Consider the following 12,782-nt stretch of genomic DNA (forward strand, 5'->3'; position numbering starts at 1 on the left):
CACCCTACTTATTTAACTTATATGCAGAGTATATCATGAGAAATGCTGGGCTGGATGAACCGCAAGCTGGAATCAAGGTTGCTGGAAGAAATATCAATAACCTCAGATATGCAGATGAGGTTACCACTCTTATGGCAGAAAGCAAAGAACTAAAAAGCCTCTTGATGAAGCTGAAAGAGGAGGGTGAAAAAGCTGCTTAAAACTCAACATTCAGAAAACGAAGACCATGGCATCTGGTCCCATTACTTCACAGAAAATAGATGGAGAAGCAATGGAAACATTGACAGACTTTATTTTCTTGGGCTCCAAAATCACTGTGGATAGTGATTGCAGCCATGAAATTAAAAGATGCTTGCTCCTTGGAAGAAAAGCTATGACAAAACTAGACAGTGTATTAAAAGGCAGGAACATCACTTTGCCAACAAAGGCGTGTATAGTCAAAGCTATAGTTTTTCCGGTAGTAGTGTATGGATGCGGAGAAGGCAATGGCACCGCACTCCAGCACTCTTGCCTGGAAAATCCCATGGATGGAGGAGCCTGGTAGGCTGCAGTCCATGGGGTCGCTAGGAGTCGGACACGACTGAGCAACTTCACTTGCACTTTTCACTTTCATGCATTGGAGATGGAAAAGGCAACCCACTCCAGTGTTCTTGCCTGGAGAATCCCAGGGACGGGGGAGCCTGGTGGGCTGCTGTCTATGGGGTCACACAGAGTCGGACACGACTGAAGCGACTTAGCAGCAGCAGCAGCAGCAGCAGTGTATGGATGTGAAAAAAAAAGAAAGCTAAACACCGAAAAATTGATGCTTTTGAACTGTGGTGTTGGAGAAGACTCTTGAGAGTCCCTTGGACTGCAAGGAGATACAACCAGTCCATCCTAAAGAAAATCAGCCTGGAATATTCATTGGAAAGACTGATGCTGAAGCAGAAACTCCAATACTTTGGCCACCTGATGTAAAGAGCTGACTCATTGGAAAAGACCCTGATGCTGGGAAAGATTGAGAGCAGGAGGAGAAGGGGACAACAGAGGATGAGATGGTTGGATGGCATCACCAACTCAATGACCAGGGGTTTGGGTGGACTCCGGGAGTTGGTCATGGACAGGGAGCCCTGGTGTGCTGTGGTTCATGGGGTCACAAAGAGTCAGACACGACTGAGCAACTGAACTGAACTGAGGTGTTGAAGGACTGGGAAGCCTACCATGTTGCCATCCATGGGTTCGCAAAGAGTCAGACACGACTGAGTGACTCAACAAGAACAAAGGAGAAGAAGGCAGAGCTCTCTCTCTCTCTCTCTTTCTCTCTCAAGTACAAGCACTGAGGAAAGCCATATGAGGCCAGAGCAAGAAGTTGGCTCCATATAAACCCTTACCAAGAACTGGACTTGTCAGCACCTTGTCAGCACCTCTTGGTCTCCCCAGGCTCTAGAAATAGGAGAAACAAATATCCATCGTTTAAGCCACAGGCCAATCTATGGTATTTTGTTACAGCAGCCTGAGCTGACCAATACAGCCAATAAGTTTGCATAATAAGGTCACTGAAAACAACATGAGGATCCTGACAGCCATCCTGAAAATGTTAAAGGGTTCATTTAATATAATGATTCTCATACTTGGCTCAACATTTTGTCATAAAATACATTTAGTACTCTTTGTCGAATTGTTTAATCTTGATTTGATTTTGAAAAATAAATTATATACTTCACCTCGCATAAGACCAGTTTGCAATGTACTGCAACTGCTTTTTAATTCCTAGTGGATTCTACCACAAAGGTAAAGTGCTTAACCTTTAAAATATCTTTGGATGTCCTGACACTGAAGGTACTAGATAAGTGCAGGTTACTGTTCTTGATATTAATATTTATGCTATGATACTAAGTAGGAGAAAGTATCATTTTAAAAATTCATTGTATGCCTGCTATCTTTGAGATCAAGAATGATGGTTCAAAGTAATAATTCATGGCTCATTTCTATCTGCAAATAGAAAATTTGAAAGTCAAGTCTAATTAGAATTTAGAATCATCATTTCTACGAACTATCCATAAACTGAGCTGTGGTTGTTTTTTTTTTTTTTTTTTTTCCATTTTTTTTTCAGTTCTTTTCTGTTACAGGTTTATTTCCCTCATGACATTTTTATTTCACTTATGGAAGTTTTCTCTGAAAAGAAGTGTCAATCCTAATCAGGTCTAAATTCTACTTGGCAACATATTGTGTGTTAAATTTGAGATGGACAGAGGAGGAGGAAACTCATTTTCAATAGAACAGACACCTGCCAGTCAGTTACCTAATTATAACTATCACAAGGTTTTAAGCCCTGGAGAAATTCTTCTGTATATTCTATAAACCAAAAAATGTTAGTAAGAAAATGACTTTCAAATAATTTTTAGTAATAACATTTAAATCACTTTAAATGACACATTTACCACCAAAGATTGTCTTTTCTTTCTTCTTTTACTCTTCTTTGTAAATTTCCAGTGCTAATGACTTCCCTTGAACATCATCCATTTCATCTATTTTGTAAAAGGTTTATGCAAATACAGAGATTGCTTATGTTCTCCTTTTACCTTTAGGGAAAAGCTTCTGTTCTTTTAAAAATCTTTAATTGTTCTATCATCTTCTTTTCAACAAAACCCATTAAATATACATAAATCAGTTTGAGGGTAGAAAAGAATTTGAATATATAAGATGCAATGTGACATTTTACTGTTAATTTGGGTTTTAATTTACCTTCATTATGTAGGGAAAAAAGAGAGAGAGAAAAGAAAATGACACTCTAGGCCTGATATTCAGTTCAGAAGCAAACAGTAAGGCAATTATTGGATCTCATTCTTACAGACTTCTGAGCTAATATATAAACTCTGTGACACCATAAGCAATCTGTTATAATATTAAACACAAGAGGCATGATACACTTTAGCAATTATAAATTTCCCCCATTCTGAAGATGGAAAAAAAAAGTCTTTCTTATATTAAACACAAAGGAAAGCAAGGAATATTTGTACATAATTAGAGGAAAAGTTGTTATCTATAAGAAAATTAGCAGATCCTCTCTAAGTTTTACTTTAAATGATAATAGATTCATAAGAAGTTACAAAGACAGTAAAAATAGGTCTTGTATACTCTTTAAACTCTTTTTTGCCAATGGTTACATCTTCCATGGTTATAATACATTATCAAAACCAGAAAATTGATATTGGTACAATCTATGTTTAAAGTTTTATGCCATTTATCAAATGTAGACTCATGGACCCTAAATACAATCAAGACACAACTCTGTTCCATCTCCATTAATACCTCCCTCGTTCTACTCTGCTCTAGCCACATTCAACTCCTTCCCTCTCACCATATGTAGTGAGTTAAATGACATTCCTCCAACATTTGTTTCTTCCTTGAACCTAAGAATATGGGCTAATCTGGATATGCCTTTGGTCTTTGCATAAATGAATATGGTCTTTGCAGAAAGAATTAGTTAAAGATTGTGAGATGAATTCATCCTATATTTAGAGTGAAACCTAAGTCCAATGATTCGTGTCCTCATGAGAAATGGACACACAAAAGCATGGAGAAGTCACATGAAAACAGAGACTGGAGGGAGTTACTCAACAAGCCAAGGAACCCCAAGGGTTGATGGCAGCCACCGGAAGCCAGGAGAAGCATGAAGCAATGACTCTCAGAGGCCCCAGAGCAAATCCCGATGGCATGGTGATTGCAGACTTCCTACCACTAAAACTGTGAGCATCAATTTGTTTAAAGCACCTGGTTTGTACTAAATAAATCATTCTTAAATCTTGATTACTACTGACTGTTCTCCATGTCTACAGTTTTGTCATTTAGGGAATGCTATATAAATAAAATCAAACAGTATGTGAACTTTTGAAATGGGCTACCTCACTCAGAGCAATAATTTTGAGATTCATCCAAGTTGTTGCATGTATCAAAAGTTCTTTCCTTTTTATCATGGAAGAGTAGTCACAGCATAGCTGTGGCAGAGCTTTAATCATTCACCTACTCAGAGACATTTTGGCTGCCTCCAGATTTTGCTTATTACAAATGAGCTGCTCTCAGCATTCATGGATAGGCTATTAGTGCTTGAATTTTTCAGGAATAATTTTTCAGGAGTGTGAGCTGGGTCATATGGTAAGTATATGTTTATATATGTTCTTTTTTAATTGAAAATTATTTTTCAGAATGACTATACCATTTCACATTCTAACCAGCAATATATTAGAGAGCCAGTTTCTCTACATCGTTGCCAGCAGTTGGTACTGCCATTATGTTTTATTTTAATGGTTGCAATAGATGTGTAATGGTATCTCCTTGTGGTCCTTAATTTGCATTTCTCAGAACTAAAAAGCCTCTTGATGAAAGTGAAAGTGGAGAGTGAAAAAGTTGGCTTAAAGCTCAACATTCAGAAAACGAAGATCATGGCATCTGGTCCCATCACTTCATGGGAAATAGATGGGGAAACAGTGGAAACAGTGTCAGACTTTATTTTTTTGGGCTCCAAAATCACTGCAGATGGTGACTGCAGCCATGAAATTAAAAGACTCTTACTCCTTGGAAGGAAAGTTATGACTAACCTAGATAGCATATTCAAAAGCAGAGACATTACTTTGCCAACAAAGGTCCGTCTAGTCAAGGCTATGGTTTTTCCTGTGGTCATGTATGGATGTGAGTGTTGGACTGTGAAGAAGGCTGAGCGCTGAAGAATTGATGCTTTTGATGTGGTGTTGGAGAAGACTCTTGAGAGTCCCTTGGACTGCAAGGAGATCCAACCAGTCCATTCTGAAGGAGATCAGCCCCGGGATTTCTTTGGAAAGACTGATGCTAAAGCTGAAACTCCAATACTTTGGCCACCTCATGCGAAGAGTTGACTCACTGGAAAAGAGTCTGATGCTGGGAGGGATTGGGGGCAGGAGGAGAAGGGGACTACAGAGGATGAGATGGCTGGATGGCATCACTGACTCAATGGACGTGAGTCTCAGTGGACTCCGGGAGTTGGTGATGGACAGGGAGGCCTGGCGTGCTGCGATTCATGGGGTCACAAAGAGTCGGACACGACTGAGCGACTGAACTGAACTGAACTGAATGGCTGGTAATGCTGAATATCCTTTCATGTGCTTATTTTCCATCTGTATATCCTCTTCAGTAAATTCAAATCCTTTGCCCATTATCTAATGAACTGACTTTGTTTTTATGTCTTCTTGTTTTTCCTGTTTTTGTTTGTTCTTGAAGAGTCATAACAAAGGTGCAGAGAAAAGGTTAGACCAGACCCTCAGGACCTGAGGACAGTGGTGAATTCTCTGGATTTTCTCTTGTCTCACTTATATCAGATCAACTGGTTGGGTTCTGATGAAGGTATCAAACCAGAAATGTCAGTGTTGTTGTTGTTCAGTTGCTCAGTCATGTTTGACTCTTTGTGACCCCATGAACTGTAGCACGCCAGGCTTCCCTTTCTTTCACCATCTCCTGGAGCTCACTCAAACTCATGTACATTGAGTCAGTAATGCCATCCAACCATCTCAATCTCTGTCATCCCCTTCTCCTCCTGCGTTCAACCTTTCCCAGCATCAGGGCATTTTCCAATGAGTTGGCTCTTCGCCTAAGGTGGCCAAAGTATTGGAGCTTCAGCTTCAACATCAGTCCCTCTGCTGCCGCTAAATCGCTTCAGTCGTGTCCAACCCTGTGCGACCCCAGAGACGGCAGCCCACCAGGCTCCTGAGTCCCTGGGATTCTCAAGGCAAGAACACTGGAGTGGGTTGCCATTTCCTTCTGCAATGAATGAAAGTGAAAAGTGAATGTGAAGTCACTCAGTCATGTCCGACTCTTAGCAACCCCATGGACTGCAGCCTACCAGGCTCCTCTGTCCATGGGATTTTCCAGGCAAGAGTACTGGAGTGGGTTGCCATCAGTCCCTCTAATGAATATTAAAGACTGAGCTCCTTTAGGATGGACTGGTTTGATCTCCTTGCAGTCCAAGGGACTCTCAAGAGTCTTCTCAAACACCATAGTTCAAAAGCATCAAGTCTTTGGTACTCAGCCTTCTTTATGGTCCAACTCTCACATCCATACATGATTATTGGAAAAACCATAGCTTTGACTATGTGGAGCTTTGTTGGCAAAATAATGTCTCAGCTTTTTAATATGCTCTCTAGGTGAGTGTAGACCAAAAAATAAAACAAAAGCAAAACAAAACAGACAACAAGAAAAGCTTGTCTAGCACAAGGGCCAGAGATGGGCAGGCTAGCAACACAGAAAACTTTAAACAAGAAACACTATACTTCAGGGATGTACCAAAGAAAAAACTGTGACCCCATACAAGTCCTCCAGAAATTCCAAGTGTAGAGTCCAGACATGCACACTAATTGGACAGTAATGGCTCATTCCAAATTTCTGCCAGGGTGGTGTCACAGTGTGGAGTTGAGACTTTCATCCCAAATGGGTGGCAATGAGCTCCCTCTGTGAAGTCAGTAGAGATCACCTCGGGAGCTCATACTTCTATCCCCATCCATCAGCAAGGAGGTATCCTTCCTTACTCCAAAAGGGCCATTTCAGAGGAGGCCTAGGGAAAGTCAGGGTTTCCACCAGTGCTCAGCAGTAATGAGGTAACCTCCTCTCCTCACAGAGGATACTATTAATGGTCATCTACTAGGAAGCCTGGATTAGCAAATCAGTAACCTATCCAGCCACCTGCAAGCTATGAGAAAGAGGAATCTTTTTTTTTTTTTAATCAATGGCAAAAACCTAATAAATTAACTACATTTAAAGCATGTTTTATTTGGGCTTGTACTCACTTCCAAAAGCTAGTAAGATCTTAAAGTCTGTCTCCTTATCTCATACAGTTTATAATAGATGGATAAACTGAGTTATATACTACCAGATTTCCCCATAGATTTTTTGTTTTTTTCCCACTTATGGTAATATACATGTTTCAAGAGGAATCTTTCTCTGCCTGATCCCAGATGTTGAGGAGGGGAGACAGGAAACCTCGATTCTAACCACATCCAGTAGCGAGAAACTGTCTTTGTTTTGCTTTACTTGGAATTGTATCATAGGAAGTCTGCTGAAACACAGGGTTTAAATGATATCTACAGTCCACATATAATGTTCCAAATGTAAAAGTTTGACAAAAAAAAATCACTCATCATGCCAAGAATAAAGGAGATTCCCAACTTCAGTGAATAAAAATAACCAAATACTGGCAACAAGATGACACTGATATGAAAACTGACAAGGGTTTTAAAACAGCCATTATGAAAATGCTTCCACAAGTAATTACAAATATCCTTGAAACAAATAAACAATAGAAAATCTCTGCAGAAAATTTAAGGTAGAAACAAGATGCAAGCAGAAACTTTACTGTGAAAATTACAGTGACCAGAATTTTAAAACTCGATAAATGCACTCAGCATCAGAAAGGACAAGAAAGATGAAAAAATTAATGAACTTGAGATAAAACAATAAAAATTATCCAACTTGAACAACTGAGAAAGCAGATTTAAAAAAAAGATGAACAGAGACTCAGGGACATGTGGGAATATAATAAAAAAAATATCATTCATATTATCAGCATTCCAGAAGAGTAAGAGAAAGATAATGCACCCAAAAAATATCTGAAGAAATAATGGTTGAAAATTTCCCAATCTTGGAAAAATTAAAAATAATCTATATAGCAGAGAGAACCCTGAAGGATATGAAAACAGTATGTCAGAGGAATATTACCCTTCACTCATGTTCACCGCAATATTATTCACAATAGCCAAGATATTGAAACAGCCAAAATGTCCATCAATGAATAAATGGATAAAGAAGACACACACACACACACACACACATATACATATATGCACACAATGGAATATATGTGCATATATACAAACATACACACAAACACAAGGGAATAGAATTCAGCCATGAGAAAGAAGGAAATCTTCTCATTTGCAAGAACATGTATAGGCTTAATGAGTGAAATAACTGAAAGAAGACAGACCCCCCCCACCCCCCAAAAAAACCCCAATACTGTATATTACTTATATGTAGAATCTAAAAAAAGCTGAATGCATAGTAACAGAATGATGGTTGTGAGGGCAAGAGAAGGTTAGAGAAAGATTGGAAAAGGCTACCAAAAAAAAAAAAAAAAGAAGAAGAAGAAGAAAGGAATAAATTAAGATATTCTCAGGTGAAGAAAACCTAAGAGAAATGCTGGCCTGGAGACCTATACTAAAAATGTCTTACAGAAATTCTCTAAACAAAAAGGAAACAATACAAGTATAAAACTTGGAAAAATAGAGAAAATAAGGAAAAGAGCAAAGCATGCAGAAATACAAGAGACATTCCTCCTCCCTTTGAGGTTTCTAAATTATGCTTGATGACTGAAGCAAAAATTACAACTCTTCAACATATATCTCAATATACAAATAAAATATTTAAGACAATTAGATTGCAGATGGTGAAGGATTAAAAGGCATAAGAAAGGAAAAATCTATATGCTTCACTTGAACTTTTAAAATACTGACTCCAGTGACTTGGGATAAGCAGCCATGAAAATATATATATACTCCAGTATTCTTGCCTGGAAAATCCTATGAACAGAGGAGCCTGGTGGTATATAGCCCATGGGGTCACAAAAAAATCAGACACAACTAAACAGCAAAAACATATACAAAGAGTGAAAATGAAAGTTGCTCAGTCATGTCCAACTCTTTGCAACCCCATTGAGTATACAGTCCATGGAATTCTCCAGGCCAGAATACTGGAGTGGGTAGCCTTTCCCTTCTCCAGGGGATGTTCCCAACCCAGGGATTGAACCCAGGTCTCCTGCATTGCAGGTGGATTCTTTACCAGTTGAGCCACAACAGAAGCCCAAGCATACTGGAGTGGGCAACCTATCCCTTCTCCAGTGGATCTTCCCAACCCAGGAATCGAACTGGGGTCCCCTGCATTGCAGGTGGGTTCTTTACCAACTGAGCTATGAGGGAAGCCCTTATATAAAGAGAGATACACATTAAAATATTATGGACCAAAATGAAAAAATCAAAATGGAATTCTAAACGTATGTTCCACAAACATAAAAGGATGTAGGGAAAAAAAGAAAAACAAAACACAAAAAGAACAAACAGAAAATAAAATAAAATAGCAGATTTAGGCCCTGTGTTATCCTGTGCTTAGTCACTCAGATGTGTCTGACTCTTTGCAACCCCATGGACTGTAGCCCACCAGTTACTTCTGTTCATGAGGATTCTCTAGTCAAGAACACTGGAGTGGGTTGCCTTGACCGCCTCCAGGGGATCTTCCCAACCCACGGATCAAACCCAGGTCTCTCTCATTGCAGGTGGACTCTTTATCATCTGAGCCACCAGGCAAGCCCAAGAATTCAGGGGACCTTCCCAACCCAGGAATTGAACCAAGGTTTCCTGCACTTCAGGCAGATTCTTTACCAGGTGAGCTACCAAGGAAGCCCAAATAGGCCCTAACCTATGGAAATTATATTAAAATAAACCATGCAAAACAAAAGACAGAAATTTGCAAAACTGATTCTTAAAAATCACCCAATTATACGGTGTCTACAAGAAATTCTCTTCAAATATAATGATAGATGTAGGCGAGACAGGTTAAAAATAGAAAGATGGGAAAAGCTATACCAGGAAAGCATTAATCAAATAAAGCAGGAATGGGTATATTTTTAAGAGATAATAGTCTATTTCCAAACAAAGAAATCTAGTAGGACAGACAGGCATTAATAGTAAAAGTGTTAATCCACATAAGCAATCACAAATGTGCATTCAGTACTGAAAAATATATAAAGCAAAAACTCACAGTACTTAAATAAACAATTCCACTGTTGTATTTGGAGGCTTTAAAACCCTTATCTCAATAATTGTTAAAACAACAGAAAATCAGCAAGGGTATAGACTATCTCAACAATATCATCAACCAGCAAGATTAAATCATATTTATAGAACACTCAAATAAACAACACAATGCTACATATGCTTTGCAAGAATCCAAGACACAAATATCAAGATAAACTGAGCTCTAAAGCAAACCTCAACAAATTTCAAAGAAACCTGTGGCGGATTCATTTTGATATTTGGCAAAACTAATACAATTATGTAAAGTTTAAAAATAAAATAAAATTAGAAAAAAAAAATAAAGTCACATAGAATGTATTCTCTGACCACAGTGAAATCAAACAGGAAAGAGATAACAGGAAAATCTTGAATTGCTTGGAAACTGCACAACACACACCTACAGAACAAAAGGGTCAAAGATAAAGTCTAAAGAAAAACTTTTAAAAAATATATGGAATGCAATGAAAATGGAAAATAATAATATTTCTCAGAGGCAGCTAAAATAGTTCTGAGAAAGAAACCTATAGCATTAAAAGCTTTCATTAGAAAACAAAAAAGTAAAACATCTAATCCACTCAATAAACTAGAAAAAGAAGAGTAAATTAAAAATACAAAGCAAGCAGAAAGAAGGCAACAATAATAGTAAGAGCAGAAAGCAAAGAAACTGAAAAGGAAAGGGTAATAAAGAAAATCAATAAAACAGAGGATTACCACTACAGACCCTACATGCAACAAAAGCACACAATAATATACAAATATTCACAATTGACAACTTAACCATAATGGACCAATTTCTGAAAAAGTACAAACTACCACAATGCTCCCAATTTGAAATAGATAATTTGAAGGTACTATAACTATTCAGTTATGGCAACCCACTCCAGTATTCTTGCCTGTAGAATCCCATGGACGGAGGAGACTGGGGGGCTACAGTCCATGGGGTCGCAAAGAGTCGGACACGTCTGAGCGACTTCACTCACTCATTCACTCATAACTATTCAGGAAACTGAAATTTTACTTTAAACACTCTCAAAAAGAAACCTGCAGGTCCAGATAATTTCACTCACAAACTCCACCAAAGATTTAAAGAATTACATAAATTCTACACAATCTTTTCAAAAGTAACAGAAAACACTTTCCTATTTTTAAGCCAGTATTATTTATCAAAATCTAAAAAAGCCAACTCAAAAAGAAAAGTACAGCCCACATCTCATTAACTAAGATTAAAATTTCTCAAAATATTAGCAAATATAATTCAGAAGTATATTTTAAAAGTATACATGATGACCACGTGGTTTTTATTGCAGGTATAGAAAACTAGTCCGAAGTTACAAAATTAATGTAATCCATTATGTTTACATCACACACACACTTTTGTAACTGTATGTGTGCTCAGTCATGTTCCACTTTTTGCAAACCCATGACTGCAGCTGCCCAACTCCAGGCAAAGTAAGAATACTAGAGTGGGTTTCCACTTTTTACTCTACAGGATCTTCCCAATCTAGGGATTGAACCCCTGTCTTCTGAGTCTCCTGCATTGGCAGGTGGATTCTTTACCACTACACAACCTGGAGAGCCCTGTAATCCGTAATATCAACAGGCAAAAGGAGAAAAATAACATGAAAATATCAAGTGAAGTAGACAAAGCATTTGGAAAAAATCACCACCTATTCTTGATAAAAACTCAGAGAAATAAGGATATAGAGGAAGAGTTGCACACTGATAGCAAACATCCACCAAAAACAACAACAAAAAAGCAAATATCACACTTAAAATTTTCCACCAATGATCAGGAAGAAAGCAAGTGCCCGCAATCACCACTTGTCTTTAAGATAGCTGTGGGAATTCTAACCAGCACAACAAGCCTAGGAAAGGAAATAACACACCAACAAATCAGAGAAGATGAAATAAACCCCATCCTCAATTTGTAGATGATATAATCTATGTAGAAAATTCCAAAGAATCTATAAACAAACTCCTAGCACTAATAATTAGCAATAATTATTAGTCATTAATATTATTAATAACTAATAACAATAATTATTAGTTATTAACAATATTTCAGCAAATCTGTGCTATACAACAAGATCAACATACAAAATCTGTTGAATTTCCAGATCCTATAAATGAATATTTAACGAGCAAAATTAAAAAAAAAAAAAAACACAGTACCTTCATCACTAGGAGTGAGAAGAGGAAGCAGCAGACTGAAGCATCCTGAGCATAGAAGGCAAGCCCCAGCACACCCAAGGTCCCTGAAGGAGCTTTGTAGAGATATCAGCTCAAGCGCCAGCATCTTAACTGGAGCTGGTGCCTTCCAGAGCTCTATGCAAGTGACCACGAGGCACATCGGTGGACTACGTGAGAATGCACATGTTCTCAGCAGCGGGAGCAGTCCTCTGACCCCCTCGGGTCAGCCAGGTGGGGCTGGTTGTGACGCTGCTATGAGGTCTGAGGGGCAGTTGGGCATTCAGTGGCCTGCTGGCATCCATGATCTTAAAAATATAGTATCATTTAAAATAATTCAAAAATTGTGAAATATTTTTGTGCAAATTTAGCAAAACACCTGCGGGACTGCCTATTGAAAATTATAAAATACTAATGAACTAAGATCTAAATAATTTGAGAGAAAAATCATGTAAATGGTTTGAAAGAGTCAACATAGTAAAAAAGTCAATTCTCAAATGACAAAATTTGAATGCAATTCCTATCAAAATTCCACCATTTTTGTAGATATGGGCTGTTGTTATTGTTGTTTAGTAGATAAGCCCTGTTGGACTGTTTTGCAATCCCATGGACTATAGTCTGCCAGACTCTTCTGTCCATGGGATTTTTCCAGCAAGAATAGTGGAGTGGGGAGCATTTTCTTCTCCAAGTGATCTTCCCGGCCCAAGGATCAAACCCACGTCCGCATCACAGACAGGTTCTTTACTG

Source organism: Bos indicus, chromosome 7 (assembly GCF_029378745.1).
Source record: "Bos indicus isolate NIAB-ARS_2022 breed Sahiwal x Tharparkar chromosome 7, NIAB-ARS_B.indTharparkar_mat_pri_1.0, whole genome shotgun sequence".
Lineage (NCBI taxonomy): Eukaryota > Metazoa > Chordata > Mammalia > Artiodactyla > Bovidae > Bos > Bos indicus.